Here is a 22622-nt window from a genome sequence, read left to right as displayed (position 1 = left end):
TTACAAACAAGTTAGTCTCAAAAAGCTTAGTTGAAAAGTAAAACCATATATACCGTATGTAAATTTTCATTTTGCTTAGTTCACATCTTTCCAAGCATTTCACTGTGAATGTCCATTGTCGGCAGCATCAAGCCCCACACGGACGCGCTGTGTTTAAAGACTAACATTCTCTCTTCCATTGTGTTTCTCTGGAGCAATAAATGAAATCGAGCACGGAGTTCAGGCAGCATAAATAAATAGACACAAATGAAGGAAAGGATAAAAACGGACAGAACACAGAAAATAAAATTTTACCGGAGCCTTTGCTCAAATCCCCTTATGACTCAATCAGGGAAACAAATGCAGATCTGTGTGTGTGCGCAAGATAGGAAGGCAGCAGTGACGCGTGGAATTTTGCAGAACTCCCTCGACGTACTGGCTGCATTGCAAAGATTCTGGTCCATCTTTATGGACAAAGTTTGCGGGCATTTCCTGGTATGCAAGCTGGAGTCTCTCTGATTGGAGGACAGGTTTTGATGCCACATTATGATTGGCTTATTTTACCTAGTCCTCCAATCAGAGAGCCTCCTGAGATGAAAGTATTTTTAAATCCAAAACGAAGAGGAAATGTTTTGGATGCTAGGCAGAGATGAGGCTTTTAAATGCGCGACCCCCTTCTGATGACTCCACGACCCCCTGGGGTTTGCGACCCATAGTTTGAAGACCTCTGCCTTAGATGATATCTGCAAAGCAGCTACATGGTCTACACCGCACACATTTACAAAACACTACTGTGTAGATCTGCAAGCTAAACAACAAGCTACTGTTGGCCAGGCTATACTCAAGACATTATTTCAAACTACTGCAACAGACACTGGTGGTCGCCGCTAAGGGAGAGAACCGCTGTGCAATCAATGCCCTAGTGTGTGATCTGCAGCCCATATGCCTCGAACGGACAATGCTACTTACCAGTATGCATCGGTTCTTGGCATGTAGGGCTGCAGAGCCACACACGCCCACCCGCCTCCCCGGCTACCTATATCTGTTCCTGTAATATTTTAATTAGATACACTCGACATGGACATCTTTTTCTGTACTCCTACAACTCCATCATTTCCCCAATGGTGAAAAACAATCTGAAGATGGAGTCGATACCCGTGCACATTACGCTCTACCGGAGGAGTCACCTATCAAACAAAGACTCTTCCAAGACAACAACAAAGTGTAATCATCCGGGCCCACCTCCAGATGGTGATCTATGCTCTAGTGTGTGGCTCTGCAGCCCTACATGCCAAGAACAGATGCATACTTGTAAGTAGCATTTTCCTTCCTTTGAAACGATAACATTGAAACTGAACGCCGAGAAGACAGAAGTTTTCGTCCATGGAACCACCCCTTCGGCATGGGACCACACCTGGTGGCCGACCGCCCTCGGAAGCCCACCTACCCCCACAGACCACGCCAAGAACCTCTGCATCATACTCTACTCATCACTCACCATGAATAGACAGGTCAACGTTGTCTCCTCCAGCTGCATCAACACCCTCTACATCCTCCGCAAGACCTTCAAATGGATTCCCCCATGAGTCAAAAAGACGGTCATCCACGCACTTATCACTAGCTGACCGGACTATGGAAGCACACTCTACGCCGGCATCAACAAGTCCCTACTCCACAGAGTCCAGATAATACAGAACGCCGCCGCCAGACTTGTTCTAGACATCCCCAAGCACAAACACAGCAGCCAGCACCCACGAAGACTCCACTGGCTCCCCGCGGAGAAAAGAGTCACCTTCAAGGTCCTCACCCATGCCTACAAATTCCTACACAACAACGGGCCAAAATACCTCAACGATGGAATCAACTTCCACGTACCCAAGAGAAACCTCCAGTCTACCAACCTCGCTCTGGCGAAACCCACGCATCCAAAGAGCCAGAGCAGGCGGAAGACCCTTCTCCCACATCGCAGCCAAGAACTGGAATGAGCTACCCGCAGATATCAGGCGTGACCCTTCCCTGAACAACTTCAGGAAGACCCTCAAGACCTGGTTCTTCGGCTAAGCGGATCTGCTGACCCCCCACCCCCAGCGCCTTGAGACCCACATGGGTGAGTAGCGCGCTTATAATTCCCTGATCGATAGACTGTTTTTCTGTGAAAAGTTTTCTAAGTGTGGAGTTGTAAAATCTATGAAACCCTTTAAAACTGTAACTAAATAACAAATGTCCCAGTGCAGTATCCAGGTATAGTGCACTGTGTAAGAAAAGTAATCTGTAAAATAATTTACTTGACATTCTACTAGAAAGCTAATACAAAATATATGTACAGTATTTCAAACGCATTGTATTACTAGTAGCTCTCCTGTAATCAAATCAAAGTGCATATACATTTGCAACTCAAACTGCTTACAAAATGCATTACTATTGTAAAGTATGTATTGCTTACCTGTCCCAGGCTTGCTTGGTACTAGAAAATAAGATAACTAAAAGAATATTTTTATGCAAAACCAATTGATCTGAAGTTCAGCGTTTGAGTGTTTGATATCATTTGCTGATTGAATGTGTACAACAAATGCTTAACACTACCCTCTGATAACGCCTTACTGCTCGACCACACTACCACAAATAGAGAGTAAGGTGCTATCTACTTTTACCTCTACCTACCTTTGGGGTTCCACTGAACTCTGTGCACACTATACCTCACTTTGGTTTAGTATATACAGAGCCAGTTTCCTACACTGTATTCTTAAATTATGTTCTTGATTCTAATTCTTAAATATACATTGATGAATTACAGTTCACATAGCACCAACTGAAGCAGCAGATCCTGCATATCGGTGTCGGAACGTTTGAACTCCAACACAAAAGATTCCTGGACTCATTAGAGGCAAATGTGCACCAGGTCACTGAATGGTGGTCTTATGCATTGAATCATGAGAATAAATGGCACCAGTTTTAAGTAATGTGATCTAAGGGAGATTTAACGCGTATCATATTTTCTATGCAAGGTCATAGCCCATCATCGCTCTGGGGTGAATCTGTGCTGGCTGTGAATGCAAGACCTTGAGAGGAAACCACTATCAGCACAATTTGACAATCTTATAATGTTGGCCAACAGAAATAAGGTAACCTGGGGGTTCAGCTTTCTAAACCTGAACCAGTAATCCTAGTTTGAGAACCAATCCGATCCAACATCTATCTTTCACGATTTGGAGCCCAAAGCAGGATTTTTTAATGTGTCTAAAAGTAGATCATCCACCAGACTGTTGTTTGACTTCAGTTATCTCATGCTGTTCAAACACTACAACTTCCTGTTCGTCCAGCAATTCCCCTGGTGTCATAAGCGTGCTGGGAGACATTTTCTTAAATTGCCCAATGCCTAACTGTAGAGATGACTAATGTAGAATGTTAATGGTTGCCTAGCAGCTTAGAATGTTATCTCTTGAGAGATGAAACTGAGCTGTGAAGCAGGCTGTGGATGAGCTGGAGGTTCCTGTACTTACTCTTTAATAAAGACTACAATTATAATATTTCTTGGACTCATCTTTACATTGATGACGAGGATTAAGAGGGTTGTCACTGACTTGTCAATTTGGCACTTTAACAGACTCACTTATTCGTGATTAGATAGTTAGATGTACTAATAATAAGAGAGTACGTGAAAAGTTATTGATTAAAGATTCTGGACTAGAAGAAGCTATTCAAATAGCAAAGGGGTTGGAGCATAGTGACATTTGGATTAAAGAAATGGATAAATGTACAAATGCTATTGTAAATAAGGAGGGCCCATCGAAAGTTTCTAGTTCTAAAGATTCTGAAATTCATGCAAATATTGATGAAACCAAAATAACCAAACCTTTGGCTAAAATTCATGATAAACCCTGTACTAAAGTTTTTGATAAGAATAGGGAATTTCGCCAAAACAGTGGCTTTATTAATGTGCGACCTATCAAATGTTACCGTTGTGGTGCACCCGGTCATATTGCTTCCAGTGTGAAGTGTATGGCCAGGAACGCAATATGTAGGACATGTGGTATGAGAGGCCATCTTGCTAAGGTTTGTAGAACTAAAATTCCTTCTGTTCATCAAATTGATGATTCTTGTGAAGATGTTTGTGAATTTATCCCCTCTATTGATAATGTCAAGGGTTTTCAACTTAATGTTGGTGTTGAGGTTGACATTAACAATATTGATTTGTCAGGTATTCCTAGGGAGAGCACTGACAAGCTAGATAAACCTCATTATGTTATCAAGTTTGATACTGTGGGGGTTAACATGTTAATTGATTCTGGAAGTTTATATACCTTGATGTCAAAGGAAATGTACATTAAGTCATGGGGAGTATCTGCTAATATAAATAACTGGGATCCATCAGATATCAGAGCTGTAGGGTATGGGGGAAAGAACATTGACATTTTGGGTTTAAAATGGATGGTAATTGAATTTGATAACAAGAAACTCTATGGTAGAGTGTACCTAACTGAACAAGGTTCAAATTTATTGGGATGGCGTCACCAGAGAGATTTAGGTATAGTTTTAAATCCTAATGCCACTGTTCCAGTTCAGTCTATATGCTTAGTAAATAGTGAGGGTTATGATTCCTTAATTATGGGAAAGTACTCTGATGTCTTTTGTGATGAATTGGGAAAGTTGAGAAATTTTTCTCATAAAATTATTCTCAAAAGTAATGCTACTCCCGTAGTTCACAAAGTTAGATCTGTTCCCCATCTCATGAAAGGTCCTTTACAAGTTGAACTTGATAGGTTACTGAATTTGGGGATAATTGAGCCTATTGAGGCTTCTGAGTGGCTTGCGCCCATTGTCGTCGCGCCCAAGGATGGGGGAAAGAAGATTCGTTTATGTATTGATCTTCGCGATCTAAACAAAAACATTTGGGTTGATCGCCAACCTCTACCAAACATTTCAGAGATGTTGACGGCAATGGGCGGGGGGTGTGTTTTTAGCGTCATTGATATGTCGTCAGCATATCACCAGATTGATCTCAATGAAGAATCTAGACATTTGACATAATTTGTAACACCGCTGGGTGCTTTTCGTTACCGTAGGATGCCATTTGGACTAGCTTCGGCCTCAGCGGTGTTCCAAAGGGTCATGGGAAAAGTTCTTCATGGTATAAATGATGTACTTTGCTTCCAAGATGATGTGTTAATTGTCGGCAAAGATTTTGATCATCATGATCAAGTGATGGAAAGTGTCTTGTGTAGAATGAGAGAACATGGGTTGACTATTCAGAAGGAGAAATGTCAGTTAAGGAAGGATGTAGTTAATTACCTTGGCCACGAAATTTCCAAGGAAGGAATCAGACCAAAGAAAAGTATTGTCTCTGCCATTAGAGATGCTCCTGTTCCTTCTACTAAAGATCAGTTGAGGAGTTTTCTCGGTTTAGCGGAGTATTGCTCCAAGTTTGTGAGAAATTTTACTAATATTGTGGAACCATTGCGGATATTAATGAAAAGTGGTGTTGAATTTGTATGGAGTGATGCTTGTGGAAAAGCATTTTAGGATGTTAAAGATGGAATATTGTCTGCACCCAGCCTTGGACACTTTGATGTTAGAGCAAAAACTTTTATCACCACTGATGCGAGCGCTTATAGGTATTGGTGCAGTTTTAACGCAAGTATGTAATGGAGAGGAAATAATTATTGGGTTTGCATCTAGAAGACTACAGGGTGCTGAGAGGTCATATTCAGTGATAGAAAAAGAGGCCTTGGGATGTTGTTGGGGGATTAAACATTTCAAATACTTTGTATGGGGTTTACCATTTAGACTTCGTACTGATCACAAACCTTTAGTTCATTTGTTTAAGGGGGGCAAAGGTTTAGAAGGGAGTGTTACTCCGAGGATATCAAGGTGGATTTTATCAGTTTTAGAGTACAATTTTGAAGTGGAATACATGAAGGGATTGAAGAATATAGTAGCGGATTGCTTGTTGAGAATACCTGTTGTTGTGAGTGATATTGAGTCTGAAGCTGATGTTGAGGAAGTGAGATATACTGAAGAACAAGCTTTTGGGTTGGAGCAATGGGATGCTGCAATGTTGGAAGATGAAGTATTGGAAAGAGTTATGTTTTCTATTTCTAATGGATGGGATGCGCAATTGTGCAATGATTTATGGTTTAAAGGTTACATTAATGTTGCAGAAGAGTTAAGTGTGAGAGAAGGGAAACTGTGGAGGAGAGACAAATTAGTACCACCGAAGAATCTTAGATCTAAAATTCTCATCATGGCACACAAAGGTCATTTGGGGAGAAATATGACTAAGCGACGTGTACGTCAGTCATTCTGGTGGTCTAGTTTAGATAATGAGGTTGAAGCAGTTGTCAAAGATTGTTATGCTTGTGCTGCTAGTGACAAGACCAAAGTTTTACGTCAACCTCCTCTTTCTTCTGTGAAGTTTCCTGAGCGTCCTTGGGAAAGGTTGGCTTTAGATTTCATTGGTCCTATTTCCAAGTTGGGAACAAATTGCAAATTCTTAATGGTTTTGGTGGATTATCACTCCAAGTGGTTTGTGGTTGAGACATCTGAGAGTATTACAACTGAAAAAGTAATTAAGTTTCTTGAGAAAGTCTTCTTGAATGAGGGGATTCCAAAGGTCTTGGTGCCAGACAATGGTCCGCAATTAATTTCTAGGAAAATGGTGGAGTTCCTGTGTGGGAAAGGGATTAAACATGAGAGAGTTGCTTTATTTAGGCCACAAGCCAATGGCTTAGTTGAGAGGATTAATCGCCTGATCTTGGACAATATACAACTTTCTTTGTGCAATGGTTTGTCCTGGTCTGAAGAATTGAAGAAGCTGATGTGGTCTTATAGGGTAACGCCACATTCCATGACTGGAGTGTCACCTTTCATTTCTCTTAAAGGAAGGGAACCAGGTTTGAAAGAAGTACCAGGCTGGTTGAAAGACAGGGAATGTGTATGGGTGAATCGTGATGAGGTTGGAGATCAAGTGCTTAACAAACAAATCATTGCTGCCAAACATTATGATCACTTAAAAGGTGTCAAATTTCCTAACATAAAATCTGGTGATTGGGTTGTAGTGAGACGTGGAGGTTTTATTGTCAAGGGTGATAGAAAGTTCTCTAAACCTGTTCAGGTGAAGGAAGTGAAGAAAAATGTGGTGATTCTGTGTGATGGGACTACTTGGAGTTTGGGAAATGTATCTAAGTGTTTTTCTCCTTGTAGTTAAATTGTTTTTCACTCATTTTTCTGTTCTGTATAATAGTTTCCTTCAAGTTTTTGTTGTGGGATATATAAGGGGGAAGGTGTGTAGAGAGGACTAATGTAGAATGTTAATGGTTGCCTAGCAGCTTAGAATGTTATCTCTTGAGAGATGAAACTGAGCTGTGAAGCAGGCTGTGGATGAGCTGGAGGTTCCTGTACTTACTCTTTAATAAAGACTACCATTATAATATTTCTTGGACTCCTCTTTACACTAACCTTTCAGTAAAAGGTCTTCTGATGGATATTCTAAACAAATATTCCTCACTTTAAGAACATTCCAGGTGCCAGACTAAATCCAGAGAATTTTCTCAGTAATACTCCCGTATGCCGGTAGGTGGCGCAATTGGGCTTTGCAGTGACTCTTTTTTGCCCCGGAATAGCTGCATATATGCGCCCTCTCTGTGTGCTCACATAAGTTCCTTTCTTTCTGCACATTTGGATGCAGAGCTGGAGCTCCTCTTCCAACTTTGTCAGTTGTACGATGGCTTCTAAAATTGACAGATGATGCTTCCCCTAAACGATATTATTCAAACTGTGCTATGACTGCAGGAAACAAATGTTGGTCATGGAACTCATGACTTGTGCCTAACTGTGTGGCCAGAGCTACTGACACTAGCATAATGCTTGGAAAGTACGCCTGGATGCGATCAAACAGATTTTCAGGTGATGTCCAGGCTTAACTTATGAAACGCAACAAGACAATAAACGGAGTGCTGAAACTTTTCAACCACTCACCCCCAACCAAGAGATTTGAGGTTGAGTGCATCATTCTTTTGCTCACTAGGCCACCCCAGTTTGGCCCCAGCCATATGCAAATTAGTCTTCACCATGCACCTCACTGGAACAGTCCGGCCCGAACTGCCAGGCAAGGTGCACCCTGGACCGGAAACAAGCATCCTGGCACCCCTGAAACCAGTCCCAGGATGCTTGTTTCCGGTCTAGGGAGTACCTGGCCTGGCAGTTCGGGCTGGACTGTTTCCATGGGGAGCAGGGTCAAGACTGATTTGCATATGGCTGGGGCCAAACTGGAATGGCATGATGAGGAAAAGAAACGATGGACTTGGGCTCAGATCTCTGTACTGGGGCTGAATGTTTGACATTGTTCAGCAGTCCGCCCATCAGTTCTTTTTGCAGGCTTACCTTATGAACCTGCCCTTTTATGGCTCCAGATTGTTTGGAAAGAACAAGAGAGCTAATTCAGCTCTCAAAACGATTTAAGGAATGTCAAGCCACAGCACGCTCCTTGTGACTCTGGTCTTCAGCCAAATAGTTCCTCCAACAGTTCAGGAAGTTTAGTAGTTGTTCCAGGGGAGCTAGCCTACTCTGCCCAGCCTTACCAAACTGTGCAGCAGCACCAGACGTAGTCCTTTCAGGGAGAGATCATGGTAGCAGCCAAGACCATTTGCACCAGCAGGGACAGCAGTCCACGACCTCCTTTTCTTCTCCGATGTATGCTGCAAATCCGCCTTAACTTGTCATCACAGTCCCATGCTCAAGCGCTACGAGGCAGTATGACCTTTCCTCCTGAGCTGGAGAACCATCGCGTTGGACAGATGGATCTTACAAATCATTCAAAGGATGAATAGCCACCTTTTATTTCCTCGCTCAGATTTCATTTGGCCCAGCATCAGGGCTGCCTCTCTGACTCCATCCAGAACTTGCGAGTGAGGACTCCGGATCATCTTTGGTGGTCGACAAATGCCAACCTGTACTGCGGCAGGCTACTTTCCTCCACCCATCCAAATTTACAAGTGTGACAGCCGCATCACTGTTCTTTAAGAAGGGGCAAGGGTTACCTGGAAGAGTTGGTTTTCAGAGGACTCTGGTCTCCGGCATTGAGTCTGCTCCACATCAGCTTTTTGGACTGTCCGGCAATCATCTGACCCTGAAAGCCTTCCTGCCATTTATTAAAGGGAGGCTGGTGCAGGTCCTCACGAAAACACTACTACCATGTGCTACTGCAACAAGCATAGTGGAGTGGATTCCTGGTTCATGTGCCGGGAGGCCCTATGCTTCTGGAAGTGGCTAGACCAGCAGAACATCTTTCTGGTAGCCAGGCATTTGACAGGGTCTCTGAATGTCATTGCAGATTAGCTAAACAGATGTTGGCTGGCAGATCACAAGTAGCGGAATTGCAAAAACAACAGGTGATGGACCGAATGAGGATCAATGTCACACATTCAACCCAGTCAAAAGATCTGGGTCCTAATCCATCGTTTTTTTGCACTCCACACCACCCTGGGTTAGACAATGGCGATATGCAAATCAGCTCTGACCCTGTGCCCCATGGGAACAGTCCAGTCTGAACTACAAAAGCCATGTCCTTCCCAGAACGGAATCAAGCATCCGAGGACCGGACCGGTTTCGAGGTAACACCTCTCATCAGCCCGGCTAGCTTGACTCCAGTGGTGTGGAGTGCCTGGGACCCACGTCTGGGCATCCCCAGTACACTTATAGCGGAATTGCAAAAACAACAGGTGATGGAACGAATGAGGATCAATGTCACACATTCAACCCAGTCAAAGGATCTGGGTCCTAATCCATCGTTTTTTTGCACTCCACACCACCCTGGGTTAGACAATGGCGATATGCAAATCAGCTCTGACCCTGTGCCCCATGGGAACAGTCCAGTCTGAACTACAAAAGCCATGTCCTTCCCAGAACGGAATCAAGCATCCGAGGACCGGACCGGTTTCGAGGTAACACCTCTCATCAGCCCGGCTAGCTTGACTCCAGTGGTGTGGAGTGCCTGGGACCCACGTCTGGGCATCCCCAGTACACTTATAGCGGAATTGCAAAAACAACAGGTGATGGACCGAATGAGGATCAATGTCACACATTCAACCCAGTCAAAGGATCTGGGTCCTAATCCATCGTTTTTTTGCACTCCACACCACCCTGGGTTAGACAATGGCGATATGCAAATCAGCTCTGACCCTGTGCCCCATGGGAACAGTCCAGTCTGAACTACAAAAGCCATGTCCTTCCCAGAACGGAATCAAGCATCCGAGGACCGGACCGGTTTCGAGGTAACACCTCTCATCAGCCCGGCTAGCTTGACTCCAGTGGTGTGGAGTGCCTGGGACCCACGTCTGGGCATCCCCAGTACACTTATAGCGGAATTGCAAAAACAACAGGTGATGGACCGAATGAGGATCAATGTCACACATTCAACCCAGTCAACTGGAGTCAAGCTAGCCGGGCTGATGAGAGGTGTTACCTCGAAACCGGTCCGGTCCTCGGATGCTTGATTCCGTTCTGGGAAGGACATGGCTTTTGTAGTTCAGACTGGACTGTTCCCATGGGGCACAGGGTCAGAGCTGATTTGCATATCGCCATTGTCTAACCCAGGGTGGTGTGGAGTGCAAAAAAACGATGGATTAGGACCCAGATCTTTTGACTGGGTTGAATGTGTGACATTGATCCTCATTCGGTCCATCACCTGTTGTTTTTGCAAACTCGCTATAAGTGTACTGGGGATGCCCAGACGTGGGTCCCAGGCACTCCACACCACTGGAGTCAAGCTAGCCGGGCTGATGAGAGGTGTTACCTCGAAACCGGTCCGGTCCTCGGATGCTTGATTCCGTTCTGGGAAGGACATGGCTTTTGTAGTTCGGACTGGACTGTTCCCATGGGGCACAGGGTCAGAGCTGATTTGCATATCGCCATTGTCTAACCCAGGGTGGTGTGGAGTGCAAAAAAACGATGGATTAGGACCCAGATCTTTTGACTGGGTTGAATGTGTGACATTGATCCTCATTCGGTCCATCACCTGTTGTTTTTGCAAACTCGCTATAAGTGTACTGGGGATGCCCAGACGTGGGTCCCAGGCACTCCACACCACTGGAGTCAAGCTAGCCGGGCTGATGAGAGGTGTTACCTCGAAACCGGTCCGGTCCTCGGATGCTTGATTCCGTTCTGGGAAGGACATGGCTTTTGTAGTTCGGACTGGACTGTTCCCATGGGGCACAGGGTCAGAGCTGATTTGCATATCGCCATTGTCTAACCCAGGGTGGTGTGGAGTGCAAAAAAACGATGGATTAGGACCCAGATCTTTTGACTGGGTTGAATGTGTGACATTGATCCTCATTCGGTCCATCACCTGTTGTTTTGGCAGATCACAAGTGGCATCTACACAGCAGGTGACAAGGGGCATCTTCGATCAATAGGGTGTTTGCAACTGGTGACAATGTGCAGTGTCATTTCTATGGTGCACTGCAGGTTCCTCCAGGAAAGTCACGTGGAGATGCATTCTGACTGTATTGGGACTGGGAGCATTGTATACATTCCTGCCACTGCTTTTCCTGCCTAAAGGCTGGGACAGAAGACTGTGCTGCTGCCCAAAGCCTCTAAGCATGAGCATTTGCCCTTAGATCTGGTCAAAACCACAATGCGTCTCTTGCATCGCTATCATACGCCATGCCAGGTTCCACAAGTGCCACCTAAAATAGTGCTTCATGAGGCAGTGGTCTCAAGCAGAGGGTCACCAGGAAGATCTAGTGTTGGTAAAGGCCAAGCACTTGCAGCTTTCTGCATTGGTGAAAGCAGCAGACCTTTTTCACACCTGATTCTGCAGTTTACTATTACCATGGATGCCTCTCTTACAGGCTGGGGTGTGGTCTCAATGCCTTGATGTTGCAGGGTGTGTGGGCTACAGAACAAGTGTCGCCACATCAGTTACCTAGAAATGCAGGCCATACGCCTAGCCCTTACAACTTACTTCAAGGTCAAACTAGTTATATTGTCCTCCTCAAGGCAAACAATATAACAGGCATGTACTTCTTACAGACATGGGATGAGACGCAATTTCCCCCAGCTCTCAGTTCTGGTGCAGGGAATTTGCCATTGGGCTATCCACTGCAACATACACCTCCTAGAGGAACATATCCTGAGGGTCGACTAGGACAGTCAAGACCTACTCAGCAGGATGTATCAAAAATTCCACAAGTGGAAGTTCCACCCGCAAGTCCTACACAGGTACTTCCTTTGTTTGGACACTAGAAAAACTGACCTGATCGCCACCCTGAAAACACAAAATGCCCAAACTTCACCTCCAGGTGCCCAGACCCACTATCCAAGGGCAATACCGTAAGAATATACTGGTGAGGGATGTTTGGTTATGCTTCTCCATTTCACCACTCCTTCCACACGTGGAAGATGTAGCAAACCTCTCAAACCATGATCCTGGGAGCCCCCACGTAGGACAGACAACACTCGTACTCGGTGCTCCTCGAGGTGTCTGTCAGGCCCCACTAGAAGCTGCCAACAGACTACCTTCTCACCAGAAACAAAAGTCAGATCAGACACCTAGGCCCCAGCCAACTCAGTCTAGTCATCGGGTGTATGAGGTCCTAAAATTCATCTACCTGCATCTTTTGTAGTAGTGCAGGGACATTGCTTGAGTTCAGTAGGCCCAGTACATAATCTTGCTATGCAGCAAAATGGAAGAGAGTAGTCCATTATTGCATCTCCAAACATCTCAATGCACTTAATCTCGTAGTCCAGGGTGTTTGTTATCTTCTCCGTCTACAGAAATAAGGCCTTGCATACACTTCCATATGACTCCATGTGGCAGCAATAGCCACTTTCATTCAAAATAGGGAACACTCCTCACTTTTTCGCATCCCTGTGATTTAAAGCATCCATGGAGAGTGTCTAAAGGATCATTTCTCCCAGACCTACACCCTGCTGTGGTGTGGAATCTTAATGTGGTCCTTACCAGGCTCATGGGTCCCCCTCCTCACCCCCTTCCCCTTTGAGCCCCTATATTCTTGCCCGCTCCAGTTCCTTACTGAAATGAAGTTTTTCTTGTAGCCACGCTATGTCTCTGATGCATCGGTGAGTTGCAGGCCTCACGCTGTAGGAACCCTTCTTCCAGGTACACAGGGACAGGGTCATACTTGGAACCAACCCCAAATTTCTTCTTAATGTAGATCCCCTGTTAGTTTCAACCAAACCATAGAGCTCCAAGTCTTCCCTGAACCATACTCCGTAGCAGAGAGATCCTCCACACCCTACATGTCAAACGGGCACTTATGTACTACATTGACAGGACCAAGCCCTTTTGTAAAGCCGACCAGTTGTTCGTAGTGTTTGTGAAACCCCATAAGAGCCAACCTATTTCTAAGGCTATTATTGCACGACGGATAGTCAAATGCGTCCAAACTTGCTGTCACAAAACCAAAAGAGCACTTCCTGATGCTCTTGGGGAACACACTCCGCACCAGTGGTCAGGAGTTCACTCCATTTTTTTCTTCTAAATTTGCCTTGAAAGATACCCATAGATTAAATATTACCTTAAGTGTGCCAATGTCAGCTTTTTGTTATGGTTACCCCATTGGCAATAATTACATACACTATTCTATTACCAGAATTTTGCCATTGGTATTGCCCAAATACCATGGATGGCACATTTCAGAGGCAGCGTTTTGTCAAGGTTTGCTTCCCCCAGTCCACCCAAATTTGCCATGGCTACTATTACTAAGGTAAATAATTGTCTCTGGCATGCCAGCGCCAGCATGTGTGATCTAATAAACACTGCTTTACTGAATCTACGTCTCAATCCTGTTTTTTGGTAAAAGTCCCAGTGACTCCATTTAACAGCAGAAACTTGAAAATAACGTAAAGACTGAGCTCGTGGTCCCGTTTTCAGAATGTTGGAGTACTATTGATAAAAGGTTATGGATTACATTGAGAAAGTGGAATCAAATTGGTCGAATAAGGTTTAGCCAAGATGCAAACAGCTGTGCATATCTGGGGACTGGACACAGTCCCACCTCTCATGATGTTAGCGCCGGCATTTTGCCATATGTGGCCCTTTATGTCAAGTATTTTTTCCTGTTGTGCTACAGTAATATTTTTTTATAGCACATACGATTTCCAAACAGGCGACTTGGCGCTTGCGAGCTATGAAAACCTGACAGTACGGATTATAAAAAACCTAAAGAGTTGCTAAACTAAGGTGCTGAAAAGAAAAGTCTTAAGGTCCTTCATGAGCTTTAATAGATTAGCCTGATCTCTGAGATGATTGGGCTGTGAGTTCCACCTATTGGAGTAGGAGAAACTTCTTCCTCTCCAATGGACTCTTTTTACTCTGGGTACACATAGCTGCCTAGCATTGCTAGACCGTATGGAAAGGGGCGCTGCCAGTATTTCAGGGTCTGTATTTTGCTTCGGGGTACCTACCTTATTCAAAGAATTAACTCCATAGTCTCTACGAACTCATTTTGCCACAGGTGCTCCATGCCGAGAATTTCCTCCAGTATGCATGCACTGGCATTTTTCCACAAGGGCCATGCCAAAAATTGCTTCTAGTATGTCACAGCATGCATTTTGCCATGGTTGCAATTTCTTATGGTGGTAATTATCTCTAATACGATTAGAATGATTTTCTAGGTCATTGTGAGAACATACATGTTTTTAACTCCGCATTTTAATGTTTATGTTGCTTATGTATGTATCTAATACATTTGTTATGATTTATGTATACTACACACCTTTTTGTCTACTTTGTATCACCCGTTTGCATCAGAAATGTGTGCTTGACCTGTTTCTTTAAGATAAACATCCTTTTGCTTAAAATAAATCTCAGAATAACGCAATGTTTGTGCTATTTACTTTTTACATGTGTCTGGCTTGCTATGTATAAACATTTATTCATGTCCTAACTGAGCAAGGGATATTACATTGTAAATCATTTAGCTTTTAGAAGTGTGTTGTAGGAGAACCACTGTTGGTTTCATGCAATTGTCCAGAGGTTCTGTACTAGACTGGGTATCCCCATTGATTAATACTGGGAATCGATTCAAGCTGTAAGTTAATAATTTCTTCCTTACCCGACAAAGGGAAATATTCTAAAAAGAAAGCAAACCTATCCATACTGAAGAACCAGACTTGAAAGTAGGGAACATTTTTCTTTAGCATTGTGTTTTTTAATTGATTTTCCATGGAATCCAAACTTTTCCTGCAACCTTGTTTAACTACTTTTTACTTTCATGTGCTTCCCAGCATTTCAAGTGACAATCATTGGAAGGACCTTGAGCTATTTTTTGAGGTTGTTACTCAGTTGGTAAAATATAAAATGTTTTTACAGAAGTTTCAATCGCTGTTTAGTGAAAGAATACACAGTATTTTACAGTGTGCATAAAAACAAACCAAGATACGAATGGGGAGGAATTTTGGAGAGTAGATGCTGCTCCAAAATGTGCATTAAGGTGCAGCGCTGTACTTTTATGTAATGGTGCACTTTTAAAGGGTGAAAGTTGCAAGAGTTCTACATGCCCTCATGTACTTACAAGTTCAGCATCTTTATTATTTTGCCCTCTCGGTAGTTCACTGAGAGATCTAATCTGAAAGAGACACGTTAGTGATAGATTCCTTACCTTAGAATATCCCCAGGGGTCAGACTGGATCCAGAAAGCTTTTTGTCAGCAGTACCCCTGTGCGTCGATAAGCGTCGTCGTACGGTTCCGCGTGCGTCGTTGGCGTCATGTTCGTCGAGATGACGTCACAGGATCTATTCAGATGCGCCCACGCGCGCTGACGTCAGTTCTTTCTTTTTCTGCGCCAGCAAGCGCAGATCCAGAGAGAGCAGTACCCTGTCAACTTGTTGACTAAGTGTTTGTTTGATTAAATTGTAAGTGAAACTTACTCCTGGTGCATAGGGACTCCCGGTTTCAAGCTTTGCGAGGCCTGTCCGCGCCTGATGTAGCTGACGGACCCACACAGTGAGTGTCTCTTCTGCCTGGGGCATGACCATGATACCAAGTCGTGTTTCCACTGCCGAGCCATGGCCATGAAAACTTTGAGGGAGCGGTCCCGAAAGTGGCTGGAGGCCCAGGGAGTCGGCCTCACGTCGTTCCAGGGCCTGGTCTCGTTGGGAGATCGAGGGCCCGGTCGTGGAGCAAGCACCGCCATTTGAAGTCTTCGCACTCGGAGTCAGGTAAGGCGAAGCACAATAAGTCGAAGAAGCGTCGTCGCTCTTCGTCATCCCCTCGCCGGTCTCGGGTCGCGGCTGAGGGGGCAGGTGGCACCGCTCCTGCGGCTCCGCCTGAGCAGTTACCGTTGGCTTACCCACCTTTCCCAGGTCCATCGGCAACTCCAGCTGAACTGCAAGAGTTCGTGTCTGCCATGGCACGTATCTTCGGGCTCGTCGGACTGCCTTCGGGCCCCGCGGACGCCACTGTTCCGCTTTCCTGGATGTCGCCGGCTCTGGCCCCGATGTCGTCGACGCCCAGCGACCTCCATGGCCCTGGCCGGGGCTCCCCGTTCTTGCCGGTGAACCCCGTGCGGACCCTACTGATATCGACTTCGCAGACGCCAATGTTGGCGGCGCCGGCGTCGACTTCTTTTCAGACGTCGACACAGTGCCGGAGTGGTGTCTCCCGGCGCCGATTCCAATGCCAATGGGGGACTTTTACCCTTTTATTCACCCACGTCCTCGACCCCCCCTCCGGTGCAGGAAGCGGAGGATTGGAAAGGGTTTTAAGACCCTCTCGCAGCATAGTGCGAGTCCGTCCCAGACTGGGATGAGGAGGGGGAAGCCGGTGGCCCGGATTACACTCTGGGACCTGGTTCTCCATCCCCTTCAGTTACTATGGAGGAGAGTGGTTCCTTCTCCCTGGTGCTATGTAGGGCGCACAAAGCTCTTGGCCTCGAGCTCCCTACAGTGGCTGTCAGGACCAACCTACTGACTGAAGTGCTTCGGCCAGCTTCTTCCTCTACAGAACCGCTGTTGCCTTTTAATGAGAAACTTTCTAATGTGCTTTTGGGCACTTGGTCCCGGCCCAACACAGGGGCTCCTGTGGATAAGGGTGTGGGTCGAAGGCATCGCCCGGCTCCTGTTGCGTGCTTATCTAGGTTCCTGATCGATACTGTGACCTTATGCCCCTATTCGGCTATAAATCCATTTATTCCCTATATTGGCATAACCGTTCAAGTGCGATTTTCTGAAAAGTCATCTCTGGCCTCACACGAACAGAGCCACATTCCAGCATGACTCTCTGCTACTTCCTTTGCGACCAATTAGTGCAATGACAGAGCAGCAGTCACTATCTGATATTCCTAGATAACACTCCGAGTTCTTCAACAAGATAAAAACTTAGCAAACCTGGAAATCCCCGCTTGCTATGTTTTGATTAGTAATGGAACTCTAATGAGCAACTGATAACTGTCACTTCCTAGTGACATCTTTAATTGACGTCTTATGTCCAGCAAACTTGCGTCAAACCCGGCACCTGTCAGGTATAAATATTACCAACGTTGCCTTAAGCAATGCGAGTTCGTTGCCTGTTGCTGATGCCAGCTGCCTGCATGACCCGGTGTTGGTAAATCTAGCACTCTGTCGCTGCAGCCTGCTATCCTGTGGTGGTGAAGCTGCTGATTACCATTATCGTCGCTACAGCGCGAACTATGGTGCAGTACGCTTAAGGAGCTGAACAGCCGTCCTCTGCGAAGACATCCATTAGATTCCTGCTGCCCGCGGACGCTGTCCCCCCTCCTTCCTCGACGCGCTGAAGAGAGCCGCTGCCTTTCTCGTGCAGAGAAATCCAGTCCCGGCGCTTCCAGTTTACCCTCGCGGGTGACTGGGATATCGAGAGAGACCCCTGAAGGAGATACCAATCCTCCATCATTCTATTCAGAGGTATGGTGTTGACTAAACCCTTAGACGAGAATTCTTGAAACAAACCTTGGCAAAACCAACTTAACTTAAAGCTACTTACTTACTCCCCTTTCACATGTTAGGCTTAGGTCAGGCACACTGGGGTAGGCTTAGTTAGAAGCACCAGTTGAGTATGTTAGCCTAATGTATATATGACTGTATATATGTTTTATTACTTTTAAACCATTGTATGGCTAAGAAACCATATCAATGCTTTTACAGTTCTATTTCGCAATACTTATCTTACTGTACGTACTTTTTATAATAAGTTATTGCAATTGTGGCAATACATTTCTCTTGTACGAGAAGAAAGACTGTTCAATAAATGTTACCCTTTATTGATACACGCCCGTCTCTCTATTCTCTACATACCGTTAAAGTAAACTGCACTAGACTGACTGAGTGAAATCTATGTCTATTGTTTCACACGACCCTAGAGATCGACTCTTGATCTGAGGAGCAAAGTTGTCATGTTGCACGGTTGTTGGAAAACTGAATCCCTTCTTGTCTGTGCCAGGGAAGCTGATCACTTCCTATGCAGAGAAGAAAGTTTCCAGTGACCTCTGAGCTAGTTGGTAACACAACCCAATTAAGTTTAGCATAGTCAGTGGAGGCCTGGAATATAAGCAGTTCCACGTCGATACTACTGTTTATGTTATTCCAATGCGCAGGGCCTAGTGGGAAACTAGGAACTACACTACATGGCGCCCAAACGTTTGGTAAGGCGATAAACTAACGCAAGACTTGTAGAGTAACTCAGTCGTGCATATTTCACAGACCCCTTTCTCCCGTAAATACTCCAATAGACGTCTGGAGTGGGTGAAAGGTTAAAATCCGCCCGACCTTAGTAGGAAGAGATTCCTATGTAAAGCTCTGGTTTATTCAGCGTTGAAGGATACAGTGTTCCAAAATATTGTGCACCTAATCTTTGTCTCCTTGGAGACCTACTCTGCAAAACCTGCATTTATACAATGTCAGTAGAAAATAACGGAACCACTGGGGGCGCAGCAGATGCGACTCAGCAAGGTCCCGAATACACAGACCCGGATGCTATTATCATCCCGGTGCAGTTAAGAAGATCTATAACTTTAAAACTTATAGAACACGGACTGACACCTCAAGGTGGTACAGTAATTTTCGTGATAGAGGCTCACGAGTATTGGCAGACAGAGGTATTCTATTCATGGATAAACTTTCCAGCGGTAAACGCTATAACACAAGAGTTTCACTATTACAAAATAGAGAAACCTCCGGAAGAGTACGCTCCTTTCGAGGAGGTTGAAATTCCACTTAAATTTCAAGAGCACCTGCTCTGGTTTAATGGCGCCCTAAAACACAATGATCACATAACAAGGCTCGGTCCACTAGGTAGACCAGGAGCCACGTGGCCGGTTCTAGCCAGCTACACACCACATCCTGACATTGCAAAAATGTCTAAGGAAGAGCTGTTAGCACAGCTAAAAACATTAATAAAAATACATAGGCAATTAGTCCAATATGTAATGCGGACTGCAACAATCCAGCCAGCTGTTAATACACCACAGCTGACCCCTCATCAGGGGAACACAAATAAAATTACACCACAGAACATACAGTCATGTCTTGGTAAAACACCCGTAAAACGGGAACAAATTCCTTTCTGGTTAGCCCAGAAAATCACTCAAATAGAGGCAGTATTTCCTGATACTACCCCTATTGAGAAACATAGAATCTTGACCATCTGCCTTCCTATGGGAATCGCACCACACGTGGAGGACTGTGACACTTGGGGTACAGTCTTTGCTTCCATTTACACAAAAACACACGGTGTTCCGTCTATGGCGGTAATACCAGAAGTGCTAAAACAGATTCAAAATGAATTCGGTCCAGAGCCCGCTTTAAATCTAGGTATGAAATTACTGAAAGACTTCAAGCAGGTCACGGCTATATTATTAGCCAACATTAGAGGAGAAGCAGCATCTGTGGCGATTCGCCAGAAGTTGAAGGAAACAGATATAAAAGATCCTGTTGAGCTAGCAAAAATCATAGAAAAATGCTATGAAGAATTAGGTAGAGACAGCTTGGGTGGAAAACCAGTAAAGCCCCAACTGCTCGAAAATCCTGAAAAATTATTTAATAAAAATAATTTAAACACTCCTAAAAAGAGCTGGGATGGAAATAAACAATCCACTCCCAAGGAAAAAGTTTTCCAGTCCAGAGGAAGGTCTCCTCGACGGAGGGAAAGAACTCCGACTCGAGAACGCCAGTCTCCCCAACGGGAGCCCTCTGAGAAAAGATATAACCTTAGAAATAGGGATAATCTAAAAAAACCTGATAGATATCAAAGTATTGATACACGTCCCTCTCGATCTCTTCCACAGAATTCGGAAAGAAGAGGACGATCAGACCCAGGAGAGCACACCAAGTCCAAAGACAAGGAACCTGCTCAAAATAAGAAATCTCAATTTCAGAAAAAGAAGGTAGCCAGTATTAGAGTAATCAACCATGCCGAGAATACTGAGGACACAGTTGAAAAACGGGGAGTGGGCATTGACAATGTTGGACAGTGCAGCAGAGATCAGTATAGCGCGCAAGAACTTGATGAGTCATCTGGAGACAGTGGACACGAATGAATACATTCAGGTTGAAACTGCCGACGCCAGACTTAGCGAGCCCCATAAAATATACGAAATAACATTGCGTATGGAGGGTGATAAGACTAGGAAAATTAAGGGTCTATTTTGGGATAAGCTCTCAAAAGGCTATGATATTCTGTTAGCTGAAAAAGATTGGCCCCCAGAGTTTGTCAGGGAGTGCCCTCGTGGCGAAGAAGTGATTATGCCTGCCTTCTCGAATCACATACCGATTCATAAAAAATATACATATGCAAGGAAATGGGCAGTAGCCCAGGCACCTGCGTTGTATAAAAATCATGTAGGATGGGATGAGGATTCACCGCCTCACAAAATCCAATTAAAAAGTGAACCAACTGCCCAACGGCAGTATCCCATAAAGCAAGAAGCTAAAAAACAAGTCAGGGAGATCTTAGATCAACTTGAGTACCAGGGGGTGATTGAAACATGCACCTCTCAAATGAACAATCCTTTGTTTCCTGTCTCCAAGCCAGACAATTCATATCGTCTAGTTTTGGACTACAGACACCTTAATACATGTTGCAAAACCTTTGCAGTACAAAACTCGCATAGTGCAGCCCTAATGAATAACATAGTTAGGAAAAAATATAAGACGACATTAGACATTTCTAATGGCTTTTTTTGTCAAAACATTGCACCAGAAAGCAGATATTTGACCGCTTTCTCCGCATTTGGGTCGCAGAAAAATTCTGTCGACTCCCACAGGGGTTCAAGAACAGCCCAGGACTATTCTCAGCTAGGGTAACAGAGTTACTACAAATCTATGATGATGAAGCATTATCTTACGTAGATGATATTTATCTCACAGACGACGACTTGGATACTCACTTGAAAAGAGTGAACACCATTATACTTGGGTTCGCAGCAGAGGGTTACAAATTCAACTTTAAAAAGTCCCGAATTGCCCATCTGACAGTACTATTCTTAGGGTACGAATTATCAAGTGAAGGGAAAAGCCTAGCGGACAACTTCTTAGAGAAGTGCGCTGTACTCCAAGCTCCAAAAACGCTGAAGAATTTACAATCAATACTAGGTTTTCTGAATTTCGGAAGAACTTACATCCTAAATTACGCAGAGAGGGTTAAACCTCTCTACGAACTAATTAAACCTGATTTAAAACAAATCAATTGGACTCAAAAACACACAGAAATTTTGAGATCACTGCAAACGGACATGTTAGCAAAAACAAAATTAGATACACGTGACAACACGATCGATTTTGTAATCCGAGTCATCCCAGGAAGATGCGGATTCACGTACCTGACCTCTAATGAGGGAGAAAAGGTACCTATTTCAATTAAATCTCACTTGTATACACAAGCAGAAAAAACATTCAGTCACACAGAAAGAACTGTGAACGCAGTGCAAATCGCATTAGCAAATGAACGAGAACTAGCACACGGCAAACGGATTAATATCCTTACAGCGGAATCCGCCTTCGAAGCGCTATTCAGCCCAGTAAACCTGCCTACAGTGTCACTGGATCCGAAATGGATACAGTGTATAGATTCTCTAGGAGCGGAAGATGTGAAATACTATTTCGCCCCGCAATACAAAGAACTGAATGATTTAGAATATGAAGAAGAATATCCTCTGCCAATCGAAATTCTGCCTCTCCCACAAAACGCCTGTATAATCTATACAGATAGCTTTGTACAGCATTTCAACGTAGAGAGAAAATCCTACGATGCAGCATGTGCGATCATTAAAGGTCGTTGGCTGTGCGGTAAATTCAGACCGAAAGTAACAAAAACTGAATCTGTAAGAAACTGTTCGGTTCAGAGAACTGAAATCAGATCTTTAAAGATGGCGCTCGAAAATGCAGAACGCGAATTCCCCACACTTATAGTGTGCGATTCTCATTTTTGCGTCAATTCTTACAATAACAAACTGCAGAGTTGGATCGAAAACGACTACAAAGATGACACAGGTGCCACAATAAAGCATAAAAAGCTCTGGAACGAGGTAGCTCTTTTACACAAAGAACTACAAAAGACTCACGTGATTCACGCACAGAGTCTTCAACGTGATGGCGTTCACGTTGCAGGGAATTCATTGGCTAATACAGCCACCGCGGAAGCAACTAAACCGGCTTCCGTAGCCACAAAAAA

At 44.5% G+C, this 22622-nt stretch overlaps 1 protein-coding gene across 1 annotated transcript in view; it reads left to right on the top strand.

Annotated features, from left to right (window-relative positions):
• The window catches only part of MFSD11 (major facilitator superfamily domain containing 11), a 268198-nt gene that overhangs the window by 207398 nt on the left and 38178 nt on the right, over positions 1–22622 (top strand). The gene's annotated exons all lie outside the window — the stretch shown is intronic.

This window comes from Lissotriton vulgaris, chromosome 7, assembly GCF_964263255.1.
Source record: "Lissotriton vulgaris chromosome 7, aLisVul1.2, whole genome shotgun sequence".
Lineage (NCBI taxonomy): Eukaryota > Metazoa > Chordata > Amphibia > Caudata > Salamandridae > Lissotriton > Lissotriton vulgaris.
Note: the sequence above shows the minus strand (reverse complement) of the source record. Positions and strands in the feature narration are given on the sequence as shown.